This window comes from Amblyomma americanum, chromosome 4 (assembly GCF_052857255.1).
Source record: "Amblyomma americanum isolate KBUSLIRL-KWMA chromosome 4, ASM5285725v1, whole genome shotgun sequence".
NCBI classification, from domain to species: Eukaryota; Metazoa; Arthropoda; class Arachnida; order Ixodida; family Ixodidae; genus Amblyomma; species Amblyomma americanum.
In genome coordinates, this window is record NC_135500.1 from 81,037,605 (window position 1) to 81,046,580 (window position 8,976).

The following is an 8,976-nucleotide window of genomic DNA, read 5'->3' on the forward strand; positions in this document are numbered from 1 at the left end:
TATGTTTTCCAACCAATGGGTGCGCATTAATCCTCCTTTCTGCCGAAATCTTGAAGCGATCTTAAGTTGTGAGAAACGCTTTCACTGTAGCTTTGTGCTTTGGATGTCTAGAACCAATTAGCAAAAGATTCGTGCGCTTTTGGTTACCGCGCACATGAAAGACACTACAATGGCAGAAACAATTTCATGAAGCGGGAGGCCACCTCATCAACAAACGTTGTTAAGTTGCCTAACACTATCCGGCGTTAGGCTTCAAAGCACAGCCGGTATCCAAGCTGAGAGGAATGCTTTTCGGTCCATCGCAGGTCTCCCGTGGATGGAGAATCACCCGCAGAGGATTCCACAGCATCGCAAACTGGAGACCTCAATGCCACTAAAGGCCGAGATGAAAGGAAAAAAGACCAGAGTTCTCGCAGCGCAGGCGAGAAAAAACGTCCTAGCGCTGCAAGGCGAACTTCCAGGCAAGGTTTCGATTTAACATTTCACATATGGCACGCACGCGCACGATGCCCTGCGCAGTGCCCAGGACGTTTCCTCTTTTCTCATGCCCTGTTTTAGGGGGCGGGATGACTACGACATATTGCAGGACGGGCCAAATTTGAAAGACAATTCAGCCAAATTTTTTTTATTCATTTCTTCAAGCAATCACACCAAGTACACCCTTCAAGAATGGATGCCTTAAATTGACTGCTTGTTGGCGACACTCGATGGCACCCGTAAAAGATGGCGTCCTTGTGCAACCTGCCAGGTGGTGGTTAAATTAATGATTGTTCGCGCGAGGTTGTTAGGAAAGAGCAACCTGAATTGCACACATTCCACTGGTGCCAGCACCAGCCATCCCACGGCAATGACGCACAGCTTAACAGCAACCCCACTGCGACAGGAGTGGTATGAGGACTTCAAGGGATCTATGAATATTAAGTGCAGAAAGAGCAGTTCTGTATATAGGGGCGATAACTCATTAGTAATCGCGTAATACCCCTCAGAAAGAGCGCTGGTCGCGGTAGGGTGGCGACTGCCTTCACGAAGTTACCGCGCAGATCAGAAGGGGAGCGACGGTGCAGCGGCGGCGGATACGTATACGACCATATAGATGTAGAGCCGCCAGCTGCGTTCAATTATGTTACATCGGAGCGCAGCGCGCGGTGACTGGCCTCACAAAGTGAGCAGGCGAGTTTACGTTTTCTCACACACAAGCAGTCTTAAGCCTCTCTGTCGACTCTTATGCCGTAAGCATAGGCCGTTACGAATTGTGTGCTAAGCGCCGAGGAACGTACATGGAGAGCTGCAACGCACATAAGGCCCCACTAACCCCTCTGCGATCACCAGAAGCATGGCCCATTGGTCAGACTCGTGATGCACTCGGTCAGGGTAGACCTCGTAAAATAAAAATCTAGAAGGAATTGTTTTCTAACAGTAAAAGGGGCAGCGCATTAATGCATTAAGCGATATCAGGTTGCCTTACAAGTAACTACAGTAATAAAGGAACCTTAGATACCACATTTGCAGTGCATGATAAATGTAGAAAACAGCGGAACACGTTTTGCTGAAATGTGAAAGTATCTATCCAGATGTAAACACTTCCACAATCACACACAAACACACTCACACACACACACACACACACACAATTTTGAATTCCCTAAGAGAGAAAGAGGTTCCTAGGCAGAGCTACTGCAAGAGTAGCCTGACTTGGCCCGAAGCCTTTTAATTGGCAACAGACATCATACACCATTGATAAAAATTGCAAAGCATAGGGTGAGGCTATATAATCCAAGTAACTTCAATGGGCAATAGAGAGGAGACAAGTAAAGTATTTCTACCAAATAAATAGGGGTGAAAATGGTGCAATACGATATCGAAGGGAGAAAACACAGTACATCATTATCAATTATCAGGCATCTGGAACACAATGCAAATAAGCAGTTCTAAATAATAAAGACGTGAGAATATAAGAAGATAAATGATCTCTATGAGATACTACAAATAAGAAGGCGAAATTTTGTATTCCACTGCGATGCATCGAGAATGCTTGAAGAGTACACACACGCAATAATTAAGAGAATGAACTGCCATCAGCCACTATGCGTGTCAGAAAATTCCTCATCAAGACAACCCTTTTACGGCCGGAATTTTCGCACCACTATCTATATACCTGAAGTCCTAAGGTGCATCCATGACAAAGGTGTAGGCAGTGCATCTGCACCAGTAAAATATGGCAGCAGAATTTTATCGGCTGAATACAGAGCATGGACCCAAAGTCACTAGTTGAGGGTTAGATGTCGATATGGCATACAATCATTGGAATGTATATATAAATATTGTGAATTTGTAGATAGTATTGGTAAGTTACAGACAGTGGATACACAAACATGCCGAAATAAAATACCCAGCCTGGCGACATCCGCCACTAACCCGCCCCAAAGGGTACGCCCCTAACATCCATCAGTGAAATCACACTGTGGTACAATGCCTTTGAGAGAACGGTGTCCTGCCAGCCAGATGTCTCACACTGGGCGGGGTACATGGTGGTGCTGGTCTCGAATAACAAGCTTTAATTGTCCAAGTCCTTGAAAATGTGCCCGGTGTATCCTGGCTTTGTTATGTTGCTTTGGATCTGTCGAAGCCGTGTAATAAAATGAAAATGAAAAATAGCGATGCTCCTGTAGTGAAAAGCATGACACAAGCAAGCTCCAGGCTCTGTTGGCAAGGTTCTAATTGTATCGTTCGTGCGTAAGGCATAAAATTTCCCCTCCTTGTAGCGATATATTTTTTCAAGAAAAACTACATAAACACTCTTTCTTTCGACAAAAACTTGACACTATGCGTATTGGAAATCAAATCGTCTGTCCTTCCTTTCCAACCTCCGTTCAAGTGCTGCCAGCAACCGTGACCCTGTACATGAAAGGAAGTTGCCTGCTTTTCAGAACCTTAAAAGCAAGGTCATGCGGTGAGGATCGTGCGTGACGCTGCTTCATTCTAACCAAGCTTTAGATTAGTTTAAAGCTAGGCCTTCCTATTTTTAATGTGCAGGGTTGGCTACCAGTTTTGTACGTCCAAGAGTTTAGAATAGTTCCTGGTCGCAATAGCATGTAGCAGTACCAATTGGGCCGAAAAAGAACGCACTTTATTATAAGTTTCGCAAAAATAATTAAACTGCGCTTTTATTACGCAAACACTAAGAACGTTGTTGAACGATTTTGAGCAAATTGCAATAGAAAATTCTATCATTTTAGTCCATATTTCGCGCTAAAAACGCGTTATTTCTTACGCGTTCCGACCAATGGGTGCGTATTATTCCTCCTTTTTGCCCAAATCTTGAAGCGATCGTGAAGTGTGAGAGTACACTTTGGGCTTTGGATATCTAGAGGCAATTCGCAAAAGATTAGCGCGCTTTTTGTTACCGCGCCCATGAAAGACACTGTAATGGAAGAAACGATTTCATGAAGCGGGCGGCCACATCATTTACACACGTTGTTAAGTTGCCGGACACTATCAGGCGTTACGCTTCAAACCACAGCCGGAATGCCAGCTGAGAGGAATGCTTTTCGGTCCATCGCAGGTCTCCCATGGATGGAGAATCACCCGCAGAGGATTCCGCAGCATCGAAAACCGGAGACTCCCGTGTCACTAAAGGCCGAGAGGAAAGGAAAGAAGACCGGAGTTCTCGCAGCGCAGGCGAGAAAAAAAGGGCTAGCGCTGCCAGCGGAACTTCCAGGCAAGGCTCCCATTTCAATTTTCGTGTGGCACGTACGCGCACGATGCCCTGCGCAGTGCCCAGGAAGTTTCCTCTTTTCTCATGGCGTGTTTTAGAGGGCGCGATGACTATGACATACTGCAGGACGGGCTAGATTTGAAAGATCACTCAGCCACATTTTTTTTTAAATTCGTGTGTTCAAGCAATCACATGTATTATACCGTTCAAGAAGGGACGCCTTAAACTGAGTGCTTGTTGGCGACACTCGATGGTACCAGTAAAAGATGGCGTCTTCCGGCTATATCGCAGGTGGTGGTTGAATTATTGTTCGCACCAGGTTGTTACGAAAGAGCAACCTGAATCGCACACATTCCACTGGTGCCAGCACCAGCCATCCCACGGCAATGACGCACAGCTTAACCGCTGCACTTTTGCGCCAGGAGTGGTATGACGACTGTCAGGGATATATGAATATTAATTACAGAAACAGCAATTCTGTGTATATAAGTGGTACCTCAGTAGTGATCGCGTCATACCCCTCAGACAGACCGCGGGTTGCAGTATAGAGTGGCGACCGCCTTCACAATGTTAGCGCGATGAACAGAAGGGCTGCAGCGGTGTAGCGGCGGTGGATACGTGTATGGTCATACAGAAGTAGAGCCGCCAGCTGCGTTGATTTCGGTTACATCGGAGCGCACAGCGCGGTGACTGGCCTCACAAAGTGAGCAGGCGAGTTTATGCCTTCTGGCACATAAGCAGTCTTAAGCCTCTCTGCGACTCTTAGACCGTAAGCATTCGCTGTTATCAATTGTCTGCTAAACGCCGAGGAACGTACATGGAGAGCTGCCCCGCACATAAGGCCCCACTAACCTCTCTGCGATCACCAGAAGCATGGCCCACTGGTAAGACTCGTCATGCACCCGGCCAGGAGAACTGGCAGGTGGCGAGTCCTCCATCCTGGAGAGGAGGTTACAAACAGGCACACGATGACGTCGCCCATGTAGGCACTATTTCCGTGGGTGTTTTCTCCTCCTGTAGCCGACAGGATATGATTTGAGAACCCTCGCAGGTGGGAGATGTGGCCGCCGTCCGCGATCCTGCATCGCCGCGGTGCCAGGTTGCTGAGCCCAGGTTGGGCCTCGGGGCCGGGAGTGCACATGTGTAGAACATGTACAGGTGGGGGCAGCTCGGAATCTGGTCTCAGTCGAGTTGGTAGGCAGCGAGGCCAATGGCTGGAGTGCAATGTGGGGAAGAATTGAGGTTGTTACGTGTGTGTTCAAAGTCCGCACTTTTTTCTTTTTGCTTTCGTAAAACCAGGTTGCATCGTCTCATTTATTCTAAGAGTCGGCTCTGCGACATGCTTCCTACCATTAATGGCCTCGTCATAATAACGCGGTGGTTCACTGCGGATTCTTGGCCTTCGTAGTGCAGCTCCGTACCGATTCATATTGTGCCATGTTTCCGACCCTCATGCTTATTCTATTTTCGCTCCTTCACCCTACGACAGCGTTGTTCTAATGCGTAACCGAAAATTCCCTCAATATGTCCGGAGAATTCTGACTTAAGGCCCTTTTCCTCATTCAGAACCTTGAAACCCACATCAATTTCTAAGACGTGAGGCAATTTTGGTAGTTAAAATTTCCTTAAACTTCGTAGGAAATCTTTTTCCGCCAAATATTACTCCTTAAGTTCTCTAACAAGACGAAATGTCCTGAACAGAGCATCTAGGTGCACTGACTGCTTGCAAAAATGCCGTAGTCACCCGACGAGAGAGTTTCATACTGTGGGCCAATTTTATTTGCGGTTCCGCACACGTTCGCTACGAACCGCGCCGGTTCTGCTTTCAACAGGTCAACGCACTTGCTCACATGCTCACGCAGAGCTGCGTCAATAAAGTAGGGTAATGCAGGGTCGCCATTGCATTACCATACGTTGAAGCTATGCACTGCAGTAAGGAGCGCTTCACCTCCTATGAGCATTTCAATCCAGTCTCCGCTGCTAGCGCCGCCTCTTGCCATCCACCCACGGGACATCACTTGGGCAGCGATTAAGATCGAGGAACAAAAAAAAATAGCTGGCGGTTTAGCATTGAAAAGCTCGAAATATTGAACTAAAGCAGTTTTTTCGCAGGTATACGCAACCACAGCATACCTAAAAGCGTGGTTGAGGTGTCCACTGACACAGGAAGCGAGTTATGCGCGTCTTCACGGCTGACTGGATATTAGCACTAGGTCACCACGGCAAAACGGCAATTACGGCAATCAGAGGGAGGATGCACACAAGCTGGACATTGTTTGGAGTGCGGGAAGCCCTTTGTAAAATATCGTATGATGATCAGCTAAGAAAAAAGAACACAAAATAGCGGCGCCTCAAGCACTAGTACGGAAATACCGATACTCACAATGGAAGAATAAAACCAGATAACTAACAAGTAGCTTACATAAACCAGAAAAGGGAGATACAATTCTTTGCACACGGGGCCAGAAAGGCAGGTGTGAACCGGATTAATAAGCAAAAGATACAGCCTTTAAGCCTGTAGACAACTCAGAAAATGAAAACCTAGAACGAATTGTTTTTTTACAGTAAAAGGGCCAGCGCATTAATGCTTTAAGCGTTATCAGGTTGATTACAACACCTAGCTACAGCTATAAATGAACATTAGATTACACATTTTCATTGCATGGTAAATCTATTAAACAGCAGAACACATTTTAATGAAATGTGCTGGTATCTATTCATATGGAAACGCTTGTACAATCATGCGCACATACATATTCTTTATTTCCCTAAAACAGAAAGAGGCTCCTGGGCAACCAACTACTGCGGCAGTGCCTTAACTTGGGCCCAAAGCCCTTTGCTTGGCAACACGGAGCATGCATCACTGGTAAAAATAACAAACATAAGTAAAGGCTATATCAGCCATTGAACTTCAATGGGCAAATGAGACTAGACATGCGAAGTATATTTACCAAATAAATCGGAGTGAAAATAGCACAATGTGACAGAAAAAGAGATATTACAGGACATCAGTATCACACATCCGTTAAACAATGCAACTAAGCAGATCTAAATAATAAAGACGTAAAGATATAATAATTTATAATATCTATTATATACTACAGATAAAAAGGTGAAATTTTGTATTCCACTGCGATGCATTCAAAATGGTAGAAGAGTACAACAAACAGAATAACTAAGGGAAAGATTGTCATCGTCCACAATATGTCTGAGAGGATTCTTCATCAAGACATTCCTCTTATGGCCGCTATTTCCGCAACACCATCATTATACCGGATGTCATATAGTTTATCCATAACGAGGGCGTCATGAGTGCATCTGCACTAGTAAAATACGGTAGCAGAATTGATGGGTTCAATGCAGAGCATGGACCCAAAGACTCTCGTTCACGGTCAGGTGCTCGTATAGCGTAAAATTATTCAAATGTGTATTTAAAAATTGTGAATTTGTTGACAGTATTCGTAAGTCTGAAATAGGTGTTAAAAAGATATAGAGATAAAAAATATCAAGCCTGGCAACCCCTGCCACTAACCCGCCCCAAAGGGCATGGTCCTCACATCCATAAGTGAAGTCGTGCTGTTTTACTAGGCCTTTGAGAGAATGGAATCATGCCAGCCAGATGTCTCGCTGGGTCCGGGCACTGCACCGTGCTGGTACCAATTAACTAGCTTTGGTTATCCAAATCTGACTTTTTGCCGAAATTTGAAGACATCTTAAAATCTGAGAAAGTTTCTCATTGGAGCTTTGTTGTTTGAATATCCTAAAACCAAAGCAAAAGATTCATGCGCTTTCCTCCTTCTTCTGCTCCTCCTAAAATGTAACAGGTGTGTCCTGGCTTTGTTATATTCCTTTTGATTTGTCGAAACAATATGACGAAATGAAAAAAGACAACAGCGATGGTCGTGTGGTGTAAAGTACCCCTCAAGCAAGCTCCAGGCTCTGTAATGGCAAAGTTCAAATGTCGCGCAAAACAGACTTTTTTTGTGTCATTGGTGCGTAAGGCGTAAAATAACCGCCTCCTTGATGCGGTATTTTTTGTATAAAAACCGCAATAAGCTCTCAACAAAATCTTGACTCTATGCATAATTCAAATCAGATCGCCATCCTTCCCTTTCACCCTGTGTTCAAGTGTTGCCAGCAACTGCGACCCTGTACATGAAAGGAAGTTGCCTGCTTTTCAGAACCTTAAAAGCCAGGTCACGCGGTGAGGATCGTGTGTGACGCTGCTTTGCTCTAACCAAGATTTAGATTTGGTTAAAGCTAGGGCTTCCCATTTTTAATACGTAGGGCGGGCTTGGAGTTTGTACTTCCAAGGTTTTAGACAAGGACCTTGTTCCATAAACCGGTCCCAGTGCCAATGTGGCCGAAAAGGGAAGCCCTTTATCATGGGTCTCATAAATATATTTTAACTGCGGTTTCATTAACGTCCACCCTAAAGACGGTGTTGAACGATTTTAAGCAGCTTGCGAATGAAAATTCAGTCATTCTGGATTTCGTTTTGCGCAACAAGCATGTACCTCTTCACCTATATTGACCAATGGGTGCGTTTAATCCTGGGTATAGCCGAGATCTTGAAGCGATATTAAAGTGTAAGAAACTTTTCGACTGTAGCTTTGTGGTTTCGACATCAAGAACCCATTAGCAAAAGATTCGTGTGCGTTTGGTTACCGCGCACTTGAAAGACACTGCAATGGCAGAAACGATTTCATGAAGCGGGCGGCCACCTCATCGACACACGTTAAGTTGCCTAACACAATCCGGCGTTAGGCTCCAAACAACAGCCGGAATGCCATCTGAGAGGAATGCTTTTCGTCCCATCGCAGGTCTCCCGTGGATGGAGAATCACCCGCAGAGGATTCCGCAGCATCGAAAACCGGAGACTCCCGTGTCACTAAAGGCCGAGAGGAAAGGAAAGAAGACCGGAGTTCTCGCAACGCAGGCGAGAAAAAAAGGGCTAGCGCTGCCAGCGGAACTTCCAGGCAAGGCTTCCATTTCAATTTTCGTGTGGCACGTACGCGCACGATGCCCTGCGCAGTGCCCAGGAACTTTCCTCTTTTCTCATGTCGTGTATTAGGGAGCGCGATGACTATGACATACTGCAGGACAGGCCAGATTTGAAAGATCACTCAGCCACAGTTTTTAAATTGGCATGCTCAAGCAATAACATGTATTATACCTTTCAAGAAGGGACGCCTTAAATTGAGTGCTTGTTGGCGACACTCGATGGTACCAGTAAAAGATGGCGTCCTTCGGCTACATGG

General features: G+C 45.6%; 1 long non-coding RNA gene across 1 annotated transcript; it reads left to right on the forward strand.

Moving 5' to 3' along the window:
• Positions 1–308: 308 nt before the first annotated feature.
• Positions 309–8,674, forward strand: LOC144130201 (uncharacterized). The gene is made up of 3 exons (XR_013314002.1): positions 309–461; positions 3,563–3,718; positions 8,539–8,674. It is a non-coding gene; the product is annotated as an uncharacterized LOC144130201 (long non-coding RNA).
• Positions 8,675–8,976: the final 302 nt, after the last annotated feature.